Source organism: Rattus norvegicus, chromosome 14 (assembly GCF_036323735.1).
Source record: "Rattus norvegicus strain BN/NHsdMcwi chromosome 14, GRCr8, whole genome shotgun sequence".
NCBI classification, from domain to species: domain Eukaryota; kingdom Metazoa; phylum Chordata; class Mammalia; order Rodentia; family Muridae; genus Rattus; species Rattus norvegicus.
This window is the reverse complement of record NC_086032.1, coordinates 71,070,365-71,085,360: the sequence shown is the minus strand read 5'-3', so window position 1 is coordinate 71,085,360 and position 14,996 is coordinate 71,070,365.

The window sequence follows — 14,996 nt, the reverse complement described above, 5'->3', positions numbered from 1 at the left end:
AGCCAAGGTGGCCTGTTTCTGTCACCTAGTCACTGCTTGCCGTGGGACTGTGACCCATACTCCCTCACTGGTAACCGCGGGTAGCCGCGCCGAGACCACTGGATAGAAACGAATTCGACTCAGGCTTGGGAGACATTCACCTGGGCTTCCCAGGACATTGCTGTGCGCTCCGGTAACGCACACGGTGGCCCTTGGATTGCTCTCTTGCCCACTAAGGAATCAACCTGTATTCTTGCAACTTTGTAAATGAACAAAAGCATAACAAATACCTCTTCACGCTCTAATCTGCCCTACACTTAGGCTGAGAACCGATGGAACAGGTCCTAGAACAACCAGGAGAGCGTTAGAGATAGCCAGATACCCGATTGCAAACTCCCAACTTTTCAGTACTATGCTGCTGTAAGGCCGTTTGACAGCAGGGCGGGATGAAGGGATATGAAGGGTTAAAGAGGAACTTGTAAAGTCCAAGAAATACCCAAACCAACCAATGTAAACTTTACATTGTGGAAAACTAAGCAATGCAGAGAATATTTTTTTAAGTCTGTTTGGTTTTATTTGGTCAAAACTGAATCAAAAATAATGCCCTTGACACATCTTCAGAATCATGATAATAAAACTACAGAGATTTTATATACTGTAAGGTTCCTTCTAACCTAAATTTTATAATCTGTGTTCCAAAGGGTGTTCCTAATCTTATATAGTCAAAGAGGGGAGAGGGGCCCTGTCAGGGTTGCTATTTAAAAATTCTTGTTTTTAAATGATAGTGCTGGAAACTCAAGTCTATGCCTTTCCTGTATAAAGTTTGTATTTAGTTGTTATTTATATGTTCCTCAGAGATTTCCTGGTTCTATACTATCAAACCCCCAAATAATAAGTATTCGGAAACCTTGAAATTAGGTTACAAATAACCTTAATATACAAAAAACTTACATAGTACAGAGCATTTAGTAGTGTGACCTTGGCATTGATATTTAGGGAAAAGGGTACTATTTCCCTTTTGGGATAAGTTGGAATACTTTATGTTTTTAGTCTTCTATATAGTGGATTAATCTCTTGATAGGGCACCCAGCATATCTGTTGCCCCTAAATTGTTTGAAATGAGTTCCTCACACTTTTCTTGAGTAAAAGCAAAACGTAATGAAAACATCCCTAGTCATGGAAAGACCTGGACTCTGACTCTAACTCAGTGTTTGACCAGTGAGCAGAGGTGAGCCTCTCTGTACTGTTTCCCCTCATGTGAAATCACACTTGGGCCAGACTGCAATGACCTCTCAAGCAGCAAAACCTTGGCAAAGTCTATGCATCCCCCATTTTAGATCCTTGTGTACTTTAGTTAAAAAAAAAGTGAGATTGGCCTGTTGATATTATCAGGATTTAGAAGAAAGTGTGAAATCGTTAACTAGAGTCACTTTGTACCCGGTCTAAATCTTACAGTACAGTAAGATTACCGATAACAGCACAGATTTCCATCTTTATGTGCCTTCTCGGTCTTCTCTGCCCTCCTTCCTTACTCCTTGATCTGGGAGAACTCACTGGTGCATACAGGCCAGTCTTCCAGGCTCTAAGCTGTGGTTTGCTTCTCCAGCCTCTGATTCAGACTATCCCAAGGAACACCAGGAGCAGGCTTCTAAGGTTATTCCATTGAGTGCTCCAGAGGCCATGGCTCCCGGGTGGCTTTAGAAGGTGGCTGACACAGTACTGGAAAGGGTTACTGAGAGCTTTTCAGTCGTGTAGCTGGAACTAATTCACAGGATAGCGATGCCTGTGTCAGTCCACAAGGAAGCTGCTTTGACAATACGTGGCTTCTATTGCTGCCACCATGGAAGTCAATATTCAGTTCTGAAGCTGTAGCCCTGAATTTAATTCATTTGCTATTTTCAGAGAGATAGTTGTACATTTTTTGGTGGTGGTATTACTTAAAAAAAAAAAAAAGATTTACTTTATTCGTATGGTATGTGCATGTATGTGTTGTGTGTACCTGGAGCCCAGAAGTGGACATTGGAGCCCTTAAAACTAGAATTAACAGGTGGTTATAAGCCATTATGTGGGTGCTAGGAACTGAACCAAGGTATTCTGCAAGAGCAAGAGGTCTTAAATGCTGAGCCATTTCTCCTGCTTCTGAGTGTTTGTTTTGGAGATAAAGTTTCATGTAGGCCAGACTGGCCTCAAAATTAATGATCCTTCAACCTCAACCTCCCAAGTGCTGGTATTACAGATATGCCCAGCTGAAGAGTTGAGGATTTTTAAAAGATCTAAACAACTTCACTGTAATGTTAGAAATAAAAACATACTATTGGGTCTATAGTAAGTCTTGTAGCGGAATTGATGGTTCATTGTACCTCTGGGTTTCAGTGATGTCTTCTATCTTTGGCAATCTTCCACCTCCATGACTGAGTCTCATGATGCTTTATCCTCTCTGTGATTGCTCCATAGAAATTAACTATTTATTTTTAGAATAACCACGCTGAATATGCCTTTGATTGTAATGTGCCCATTACAACCTAACAGTAGCCAGCAACATTTTATTCCTAAGTATTTGTTTAGCATGAGGATATTTGACTGAGATCACCGTAATTCAAACTCTGACAATTATACAGACCATTCTGTTCAATAATCCTTTGCTAAAGCAGATATTTGCACAAAGATACTGAGTTCTGGAAGGTAGGCTTTGTTTATTTATTTTACTTATTTACTTACTTGAGATGGTTTCTCTGTATAGCCCTGGCTGTCTTGGAACTTTCTCTGTAGACCAGGCTGGCCTTGAACTCAGAGATCTGCCTGCCTTGCTTGAGTGCTGGGATTTAGGGCGTGTATCACTATCCCTCAATGGCAGGTTCTATTTGTGTGACAAAAGTGTGAACATAATCCATGTTCTGTTAGCCAACAGTATTTTAAGTTTCAGTCAAGATGTATTTGTTCTGTATAGACATGTAAGTTTCTGGAGAATTGTAAAATACTGATGAAAGGGACCTAGGAAATGACTTGCCAAGTTCCTCATTCCAGCTTTCTCTCTTTGAGGTGAAAAGGTATTTCTCTTCACAATTGAAAAAAAAAGTCATGTCACACGTTTACAACTATTTTAATCACTTAATTAACATTATGCTTTGGGGGGAAACTCATATTTTCCCTTATATTCATTGCTATTTCTTAACATTCCTTTTATTTCCACCAAGCACATGTTAAGATTCAGAAGGCAGAGAGGTCTTAATGTCTCCCAGTCCCTGTTGCTAGCCTTTCTGCTGCTGCTTTGTTCCTCTGTGGTGAGCTATTTATTGCTGTGCCCGGCCGCTCATCACACAATAGTTGGTAGCTAGTGAACTTTACGGTCTACTTGGATAAATATTTTACCTTTCCCTAGTGTTTCTAACTGAAGTATCATGGGTTTGGTGACTAAGTATTGGTTTTCCGCTCTCCCTTTTAAAGTTCTCCGGGCTGTGATTCTGCTCCTGTAACTGAGTCTCTGTTGTGCCCATTCATCCGTTTTCCTGTATCCTGTCTGTTCATTTCCCCTGGCTTCTGGGGTACTAAAAGGGATTGTGCTCTCTAGTTCTTGTAAGACTCTAGGCAACATCACCTATTCTTACGGCAACCCAACTGGTTATCTGCCACTTTTCCCTTGATTGTCATAGATCATTAGAAATACATAATAAAATTACACATTTTCAAAACAATCCTTTTGGTTTGTGCCTTCCTGGTTTTAGAAATCCATCTGATCTCCAATTGTCGTTTTACAAGCATATGTTTTAGCTGACAAATAGTTTTCTCAAAACAATCTCTATTGTGTGTGTTTGTGTTTGTGTGTGTGTGTGTGTGTGTGTGTGTGTGTGTAAATAAAATAAGTTGTTTGAGACTAAAACAGAGAAACAGAGTTCGGATTTCCAGTTCTAGTTCTCCCTTTCCAGAACTGAGCTTATATTGGTAAAATACTTCTGTTCCTGACATTTCTCATTTGTTCTACTTTCAAATAAACAACTTGCTTGGCTTTCACACTGTAACTTAGGAATGTAGTCTCACAGAAGAGAACAGTGTAGTGGTTAAGTTCTTAAAACAGCAATAAAAACAAAACATACATTGTGGCTTCAGTCACACAGTGAGGCTCTGCCTAAGATGATACAAACATTAATTCCTGTTCTCTTGAACACATGTCCTCTAGGGACAGATGCATGCTGGGTTAAAAGTGTGGCATATATAATTCAGGCATAAATTTTTGATTGCAGAAAAAAATGAAGGTGAAGCCAGACACCGATCGTTTGTCCTCCTCTGAGTGCTCAGCTGACCTTCATCTATATATTTAATTAAGTATGTAGCGTCACCAAATGTGTGAGTAGAAATGAATGTGCTGCAGACTATTTTTAGGTAGTTAATTTTGATGTTTATTATGGTGCTGGTGTGTATGAGCTGACAGCTGGCTAGATACTCCTTTGCAAAACAATACTGCTTTATAAATATTGGTTTTTACTTTTATAAACTTGATAAAAACATGGCATCTGGTTTATCTTACTATAAAAGTTAGTCACATATGGAGTTAAAGGCACTGAAATAGAGAGTCCATTCACTTTGGAATGTAATCGAACGTACTGTTTTTCTTTGCCCTGTGTTCATTTCTAACATCTAATCATGCCTCATGGAAAGAGCCCACTGGTGTGACTAATAGCAGAGTGGTGTCCTGTAGGTTGTAAAATCGGCTTCTATCTTGTAAACTTTGCATTAGGAGGGGTTTTTGTTTGTTTGTTTTTGTTTTTGTTTTTTGGGTTTTTTTTTGTTTTTGTTTTTGTTTTTGTTTTGTTTTTTTTTTTTTTTTTTTTTTGCTTTAAAAGTAGCTAATCACAAATAGTTAAGCACAGTGCTTTACTGAGGGAGCATCCATCAGTCCTCAGGAATGTGAGTACCACACAGGTGGACTCACTCATGCAAGCATGTGTTTTAGCAGACAGATGGTTTTCTCAAAACAATCCCTGGGTGGGTGGGTGTGTGTGTGTGTGTGTGTGTGTGTGTGTGTGTGTGTGTGTGTGTGTGTGAAAGTGGGTAAAATAATTGATTGAGACTAGAACAGAGGCTGGGATTTCCAGTGATGGAATATGGCAGAGCAAACTCCTAATATGAGGTTGGGAGACCTGGTGGGAGGTCATGAGACATGCTATGTGCTTGTTGCCCTTAATGTTCTAAATCAGGTAGAAAAGGACAAAGTCGTTTGTTTCTCAAGAAATTCTCTTCTATTTTAGAGCTGTGTGATTTTTAGCTACTACCTGCAATAATTTAGGCTGTCACTAAATGCTAACTCTGCATTCACTTTTAATATTCTTGTATGGGACCATTGTCCGTTATGGTATTTATCTTGAATGGCCTACTTTCAGTCATCAGACTGGAGTGCTCTTTTCCAGTGAACAGTGTTCTTTTATGAATAGGTATTGTTAAAGCCCTAGCCTGACAAGATCAATGACCAGCACTTCTCACCCATGAGTATATACTATGAATGGATGTAGTAAGCACAGACAGACACACACAGACATACACACAGACACAGGGCAGGGGTGCTGACAGGAAGAGAGCAGTGGATAAGGTGTCATGACAGTGCAAAGGAGAGACTGACTAACTGTACTTTAAGAGGAACCAGAATGACTTAAGGGGAGTGGTTGCTGACTGGATTTGCAAAGATGAGCATGCAAAGCAGAAAACGGGGAGGAGGAAGGCATTCAAGGACCACAGAAGATGTAGGCAAATGGGCAGGAGGAGACAGAGCGGAAGTCATAACACTCTTTGAGTGGAACTTGACAAACTTGCAGAGCATAGATAATTCTAAAGAATGTGTGAAGTAGTGCTCTGGGTAAGTAAAAGAATGGTGAGGAACGCTATGAGGAACTGGAGGTTCCTGTGAGGAACCTTCACAGGCTGAAGAATATTCCCAGGATTCTCTGAAACTCATATGTTTGGGATTTGCCTGCACTGTGGGCCACAGCAGCTGGGCATGACAAGCAGAGCATTACTTTGTTTTTATTAAGGATCTGTGGTGTTCTGAGTCTTACTCTCAATATCAAGTCCAATGTCTAGTTAGGAAAATTTGCCAGCCTCTGGCTTCTTTTTTCTTCATGAGAAGTTAGGGTAACATTTGTGGGATAAGTCTTTTAAAGATTGTCTGTATATGGCTGGAAGGTAACCACAAACTAGGAATGGGATTTTTCAAGAGGGACTGAGAGACGTTTTGCTAACAACCATGTGTTTGTGACATCATAGCTTCACCTTTCCCTGAGTTCCAAATCAAAGCATTTTAGTCACTGAAGAGATAGAAGAGGGTGATGGCTCATGAAGCTGCTTTTGTAAAGTTTGAAATTCTAGAAGATTCTAAATAGTTATAAATTCCTGGTTTTGGGGGATACCCTATCCGATTTTCAGTCTGAGTGTCAGCTCTCTCCCCAGTTACTCAGGTAGGGTGAGGAGCATATGTCATTCTTGGAATGAGATTCTCTGTTTTGATCCATTTAATTCCCACACTTGTTATAACGTAAGTGCTTTTGCTTTTACTTTGGCAATCAGTGTACAATTTTAATTAGCACTTGGAACACAATAGAATGTGTTGATGAAGCACAAGACATGAAGAAATACGTTCATAATGGCCTGTCTTGAGGACTCTGGCAGCATCCAAAAAAGACACTCTAAATGTACTGCACAGGACTTCTGAGAACTGAGCCTGGCTGGCATTTATGCTCTTGTACATTAATCATCTCAGTGTTTTCAGATGTCAAAATATTGGCATAACAGGTTGTCATCTATGCTACCCTGAGAATACTAATTTCTTTATTATTTTGATAAAGTGGCTGATGTATAAAGAAACTTTATTTTCTATATCTTGCCAGGATTCTCCTCCAAACTTGGCCATCCATTTCTTCCTAAGTCGTTAAGCCCCTCACAGCCATCTTTTACCAGAACTCATCCCATTGCTCTCTCTTGCTTCTGTTTATAACTACTTTCCCACCGCCTGCACCTTGAGACTGTACTACATGGCATTTCGTCAGAAGTGCTTCTCTACCCTCTTGACTCTTCTGGTTATTAATGTTGTCAACTTGACAGGACCTGTCACCTAGGAGAAACACTTTGGAGCATGTCTGCGATGGGGGTTCTAGATTGGGTTAATTCATGCAGAAGATCCATTCTGTATATGGGTAGCATCCTTCCATGGTCCAGGGCCTGGCCTGAAAAAGAGAAAGCAAGCCAAATACCAGCATTCACCTCTCTCTGCTTCTTGTCTGCTGATGCAATGTGAGCGGTTGCCTCAAACTCCTGACACCATGCCCTCACCACCCTTAGACTGCAAGCCAAAGTAAACCCTTCCAGTAAAGTTTTCCACTCTGTTTTGCCACAGCCACAAGAAAATTAACTAATGAAGTTCTCAGTGCCACCTTCTTAGGAGCCCTGTCCCCATATCTGGTTTTCTGTTTTTTTGTTTTTGTTCTTTGTTTTGTTTTGTTTTTTTTTACATTGTGTTCACTTGATAGGTCCAGAGCAATGGAGTAGAAAGAACATGCACATCGTAGTTGCACTAATAGAGGATGAATCGTTCTCCTTACCTGCCCTGGGGATTGGAACCAATTAACTTCTTTGAGCTTCTTTAAATGAGGATAATAATACCTGTTATGCAAGATTGTGGTCAAGATTAAATAACTTCCATTCATCAACTCGCCATGTATATAGAGCCCTATTGCTCACTGGTAATTATAAGTATTATTTACTGTACTTACTACCAAGAATATGAAGGTGAATAGGCCATGACCATGCCCTAAAGACTTTAAAGGAGGGATAGACAACTGTAAAACAATTTTTGATGAATGAGCAGGAATTGTGAGGACAAGGGTTCCTTCCAGTCTTTGGAGTGAGAGCGTCAGAAAGGAGGAGAGTCAAGGAAGCATGCAGATGATGTCAGAGTCAGAGCAGGCTCAAGGCACAGGGAGAGCTTCGGTGTCTCCGTGGTGGTGTGTGTGACTTAGGCTGGGACTGTAAATATCAGGAGGGGCTTTGCAAGCCAGGAGCTGTAAATATCAGGGAGCCCGTGAAGGGTACAGGATCCTATTTGTGTTTTAGGAAGATCTCTTTCATTTGCAAGGTGTGGAGTGCTTTGAAAGAGTTCAGCAAACCAGTATGACCAGTTAGAAGGCTGCAGTTAGAACCAAGTGAAGATGGCCTAAGCAGCAGTAGGAATGGGGAAGACACAACACACTGAGAAACTTACAGAGCCACAAAAGGGAGTGGGGGCCCGTCAGAGAAAGGAAGTAAGGAGAAGAAACTTGAAGGAAAATTCTAGAATTTTACCTTGGGCTAGTGGTCTATTGTGTGATGTAGGAAATACAAGATGAACAATTCATAAGCTACAGTTGGTTGTTATGTCATAACTGTCCCCTCCAAGAAGTCATGCTGGAATGTCATTGCCATAGTAACAGTCATAAAACTGGGTCTTTATGTAGTGATTAGGAGATTAGGGCTACTCTCTCATATCTGGGTTCATGCATCTACCTAGGGAATGTGTCCTGCTATTGTGGACATTCCGCCTTCTTTCCCTCTCTGTCTCTCTCCATCCCTCATGAGAATGTGCACATGCATGAACATACTTTCTCACCATGTTATGATTCAGTTGAAGGTCTTCTCAGCTGTGATGGTTAATATTGGCTATCCTCTTGACAGGATCTTGACTTACCTAGGGGAAAAACTCTAGGCGTGTCTATATGAAAGTCTATACATTGTTTTAGTGGAGGTAGGAAGACTGCCCAAACATCCTCAAATATAGGCATCACCATTCCCTGGATTGAGGTGCTGGGATAAATAAAAATGGGACAATAAGCTGAACATGAGCAAGCACTGCTTTCTGTTTCTCTGCTGATGCAATGTGAACAGCTACCTCACACCCCTGGTACCATGCATTCTCTGCTATGCTAGTCCTCTGGAACTATGAGCCTCAATAAACCCTCTGTAATGGTTATCTTTCTTAATACAACCTAGAACTACCTGGGAAGATAGTCTTAGTGAGGGTTGTCTACGTTGAGTTGGCCTATATAGGGGCATATATGCAGAGATTGTCTTAAGTTAATTGATATGGGAAAAGCTATCCTGTTTGTGGTCCCATCCCCTAGTAAGGGTGTAGAGTTTGAGCTGAGCACAAGCAAGCATGCACACGTTTGTCTCTCTCTGCTCCTAAAGGGCTGTAATGTGACGAGCTACTTCAAGTTCCTGCCACTTTAACTTTCTCACAATAATGGACTGTAACCTGGAAGCAAAAATAATCCCTTTTCCCCTAAGATTTTGTTTATTGTTTGTCTGTCTGTGTGGTTGGTTAGGGTATTTTATCACAGAACAGAAAAGCACTAGAATACCCTCCTTTCTTTTTGTTTCCTTTTGTCAGGTATTTTGTAACAACGAGAAAGTACCTCATACCCCAGCCTTCTAACTATAGCCAAACAAATTTCTGTTGTTTGTAATTTATCCAGTCTGTGGTTTCCTGTTGTGGTGGCAGAAAAAAAAAACCTTAAGAATAAGGGAGGGAATATTAAATGAGTCTGACATGGAGATTTGGATTCCAGGTACCCCTTGGGGAAAGTAGGGCATTCGGTCTTCACTGTTTTGAGCTCTGTATATGTTGTGACCCTGATTCTTTTGTTATCACACATGAAGACTCCATCATGATGTGGTATGTCAAGAACTGATGGACTTTGTGGCCAAGTTTGTTCTGGGAGAACTCTTCTACTATCATTCAAAATCTTGTCCCATTTTCTATGTGGCAGATTTAAGTTCTTTCCTCTGAGGTTGTTATTGTACCAACATTATTTGCTCCAGGGTAGTCGTTCTCATGTGTATTTTCTAATGAAGGTTTGGTATATCAACTTCCCCCCCTTTTTTTTTTTTTTTGTCTTTCAGATCTTTGCAGTTTAACCTTTTCCCATGCTTAAATCTCATTTGAACATAACTGTTTTTATTTGCAGCATTGGATTTTAGACATATAAGCCTTAAACATCTAAACTTTAGACATCAGATCATTTTAAATTTTTACTTTTTGCTATTCTCAGCTATTTTTACCTTTAAAAATAAAAACAAAGTATAATGTTTTCTTCAGGTAATTGTTTCAGTGTTGAAATTTGCCCATGGCAAGAGCTTCTTCCTTCCTTTCCTCCTTCCTTTCTTTTTCTATTTTTCTCTAATTGCATTTGTTTGTTTGTTTGTTTGTGAATGCACATGGAAGTCAGGTTACCATGTAGAAGAGGATGTTCTTGTACAATGTGGGACCTGGGGATGGAGCCCCGGTCAGGCAGTCAGGCTTGGATACAAGTGCCTTTAGCCCCTTCCATCTTCCTGGCCTATCATTGGTGATTTCAAAACCACCTTTCCAGTTTTAGGAGGCCTTGTTAGGTATAGTTTGTCCCTTAAGAGTTTCATGTTAGATCCTCAGATCAAAAATTGTCCCCAGATGAGCATCAATGTAGCATATGCTCTATGAGAGACCCACATCTCATAGGGATGTCTGTGGAAACAGATGTATGGACACAAGAATGGAGACTTGCTTAAAGATCTGTGAAGTGGATCTGGGCCTGGTGTCATTTTCATCTGTGAAACCCAAGCAAATGAATGACATCTTGGAATGGGGAACATATCATAAGAGATGTCCCCCCAAACCTAGTAAGACCAGTACTGTTATAGCATGAGACAGGCAAGTGGGATGAAAGCACAGGGGAGGACTAAGAAAGGAGAGGAGGGCGATGATACAAAGAGGAAAGGCTACAAAGAAACCCACAGGAGGAGGGAATCCAGCCACGGAAGAGGAAGTGGTTGCTGAGGCTGCTGGGAAGAGGATACTGACAGAAATGTGCTGTTCAGACTTAGCAACAGCAATACAACAACGAGGATGCCTGTGTCCTCACTGAGTGCCAGCTCATGAGCAGAGAAGATACATCCTGCAGCTTGCACAGCAGTCGTTTGGGAGGGAGATGTCAAAGTGGAGACTGTTAAACTGGTAAGCTTGCTTCAAGAAGGGTAGTATGTTTATTTATTTCCTAAATATGGAAGAGACGAGTGTGGTGAGGTCTTGATGTGTTGGAGGCGAGAGGATGAACTGAGACGAGAGTTGTACTCCCTGATGATCATAGGAAGCATAGGATACCTAGTCCCTCTGTACGGTGGCTTCACACTTGTCTCTCTGCCAGCATCTCCGTGTCTGGGACCCTGTTCCCAACCTTATCCACCAGCCTCATCTAAGCATACTTCTACTTTGGTTTTCCTCCTGCCTCTGACTCTAGCTACAAACCAAGTATTAGCCAGGCACTAGTTGTTTAGCACTTAAACTATTCATTGGGTTAGAGAGTTGGCTTGGTCCATAAAATGCTTGTTATGCAAGCACAAGGACCTAAGTTCAGATCCCTAGCACCCACCTTAAAATCTGAAATCTGGGCACACAGTATATGCACACATATAACATCCATCTATCTCAGTGAAAGGAATCTTTTCCTCATCCACAATTGGGTCATTGGTCACACAGCCTATTACTACCCTTCAGAAATACTCCTGTCCCACCGTGCCCTTCACATCAGGTGTGCTTTGCTGTGTGTGCTGTCTAGTGAAGGGCTGAGTGTATAGTTACCACATGGATGGAGGCCCATCATTCACTGGTCAGGTAAAACCGAACTTAACCCTCTTCTATGACCTCGACACCGTCACTGTTCTCATTTGTCCCATGGCTGTGCAAATCACAGCAAAATGTATGTTGCCTCACACAAACTGGACGGTAGTCAACACATACACATGTGTGTTTATGGAGCAATAATCTCCACTGGTGATTAGGCATGTCCTAGTACCAGGCGCTTTGGCAAGTCTGGGAGATCACACAGTGAAGCCTAGCCCTCAGGGAGCTTACTGTCCAAGTAAGTTCTGTCGGAAGTAAGTTCTTTTTTTTTTTTTTTCTTTTTTTTCGGAGCTGGGGACCGAACCCAGGGCCTTGGGGAAGTAAGTTCTTTAGTCCCCCTTACCCCCACTTTGTGTGTGTGTGTGTGTGTGTGTGTGTGTGTGTGTGTGTTTGGTTTTTTGCTGTGTGAAAACATAGCCAAAAACCCAGTCTGTCTAGGCTAAACAATGCTGGTAAAGACCCAGCCTGTCTTTGTTAACCAATGTTAATAAATTTTTCTTTCTTTTTTCATCCTGGTCCTCCTAACTCTCCTTTCCTTCCCTCTTCTCTCTCTCTTTTCATTCCCTCCCCCATCTCTCGATCTCCCATTCTCTGCCTCTCTCACCCACAGAATCTTTTAACAAACCAAACATGAAATGTACCTTCTTACTGCACAGTAACTCCCCTGCCAGATTACACAACCTCAAAGGTTAACTTTGTCCCCAAGGCTGGACAGGTTCCAGGACTCTGATGAACTTTAAAGGAAACTTGTCTGCTTATATAGCAGTCAAGATTGGTTGCTGAATCTCTAGGACATTGAAGAAAGAAAGGGTATTTTCTTTTTGAGTCCCTTTGTATTTTCTTGTCATATTGTTTTTAGAACAAAGGGCAGGACAGTTAGTTTGGTTGATCTTGAGTCTAGTATGCTGGTTTAACTCCTGCCAATCTGAGTTCCCCACATGAGGATTTAAAAAAAAAAAAAAAAAGGTAGATTGACCTGCACCATCTGCCTTCTTCCCTGACAAGTTCCCAGGCTTCTATTTTGCTGGCTCTGAGGTAACCTCAGTCCTGACTTGCCCCTGTTTCTGGGTTTTAGCATTGGTACTTGTCAATGGAAAAAAACAAAAGCCTCTGCTCTCTTATAGGGAAAAGAGATTATTTATTCTGGAGCCATTTTGAGTGATCATGGTCTGGGAACATAGATTTAGGTTCCCCCCAATTCTATCTTCCATTGTAGAAGTAGTTTCATGAAGTTTTATAGTCTACAGAACAAAGGAAGCTACAAATCAAGGCAATTTAAAATACATTGGTAGATACATCAGAGAGGGTTACAGCAAGATGAGGGATCCCTTCCTATAGGTCTTCGGGTGTTATCTGATGGCATTTGGAGCTTTTGGGTTGGTGGAAACAATGGGCCTACTAAGGTAATAGATTCCAAAGCATTTTTTTCACTGGTCACAGGAGGAGTGGAGTGAGGGAGTGTTAAAACTAGCTGATAGGACCTGTAACATTCACACTTTCCACCCACGCTACTGCAGTTCTACCAGCCATCCCTCTCTGCAGGCACAGCTTCTTTCTCAGAGTTCTTGTTCACAAACTCTAGAGAACAGAAGAGGACATCAAGCGTTTGGAAGAGCCCAGGCAACAGCTCCTTTTGCTTCCCTGTATCAAGCCTCCATACTCAGGTTGAAGTATGTCCAGTGAGGTAGAAAAGTAATGAGAGACACTGGGCGTCAGTTTGAGCCCAAAATTGAAGTGTGCACTAAGACAGCCTATAAGCCAAGCCACTTCCCTATGAACTCTGAAGTCTCATTACCATCTACTGTTGGGAAAGGGAAAATGGGGAAGAAGCCCCTACTTCTCAGTGCCTCCTCTCCTGTCTGACAGGACCTATTTCAGTTGCTGCCTCTTGCTCTCTGCTACAGAGAGGCAATGGGGCAAAGGTCTCTATTGGTAGTCCTCACGTGGCTTTCTTCACAGCTCTTTCTGTCAAGTGTGTTTTCCCTCTCCAACTTGCCTCACTCGGGGTATAAGCCCAAGAAGGTTGGGTCCTTCTGCTTCTGGGTTACAGTCACATGGCAGTCTTCTCTGCAGGATCCATGCTTGCTCTGAGAGCTTCCATAGTGCTGGGGCTGTGAATGTCAGACAGACAGGCTTTTATTTTCTACTCTTGGCATCTATCCCCTGAGGCCATTAACTTTCCAGGTGTTCACAGACTCCCCCAGGAGACCCAGAATGCAAATGGAGTGGGGTGTCTCCCCACAATGTCCTGTACACATGCAAAGTGCCCATCCACCGAAGGGTTTCCCTTGAATAACAAGGTTGTCTAAATATATTTCTAACTAATATACATACCAGTACCAGTATCGGAGGGTGGTGAGGTCTGCAGATGGCAGTGATGAGGTTTGGGGGCTAGTGCCTTGTCTGTACCCCTTCTGTGTTCTTCTTATTCCCCTTGCCTGCTCTGTCTTGAGCCATGTGGGGACCCTTTCTCCAGAATTTTCTTTGTCCTGTTCTCATCCTGTCCCCTTTTACATCCACGCTTAGAGTGGGGCTCAGCGGTGGGGCTACACTACAAGGTTTCTGTTTCGGGCTCTTTCTCTGAGAGCCACACCACACTCAAACTCTGATTTAAATTCACAGGAGGCATTTGCTCATGTGTAGTGTCTCTTATTAGTTTTTTTACAAGTTGTTTTTATCATGCTTTACATTTTGTGGGCTTTTCTAACAGCGATTACAAATACCAGTTGATGGACACACACACACGCACACACACACACACACACACACACACACACACACAGAGACAGAGAGACAGAGACAGAAACAGAAACAGAGAGACAGACAGAGACAGAGACAGAGACTGACTGGTTCTAATCAAGAATAATGCTGGGCTTCTGCCCGTACAGATGTGGGACCCCAGACTTACTGGTTGGGTGCAGCTGTGAAAACATAGGGATATGGACATCCCTAACACCCAACTACCAGCTAATCAGATTTCCCCAATGCTACTTTCTCACCACCTCCAAAGAAACCACAGACACCTCTCTGTTCTTAGTGACCGAGCTCCTAAGACCACATGTGCCTTTGCTGTTTGTTCTTCAGTGATGCATTCCAAGTATTGGGATTAGGTGTTCCCAGTGCAGCCATACACTCCCCCTCCCCTGTGCCTGCAACCACTATCAATGTGAACTGACTCTTCTAGAAACAGCCATGCCTTTGTTAACGATTCTGATTGGCTAGTTGACTGGTTAGAAACATCCTGCGGTCAGGAATTGAAACTTTGCCAATAATTCTATCAGGAGCTAATTCCCGCTTTCTTCTGTGTGGATCCCAGGAATTGAACACAGATCCTTAGCTTTGA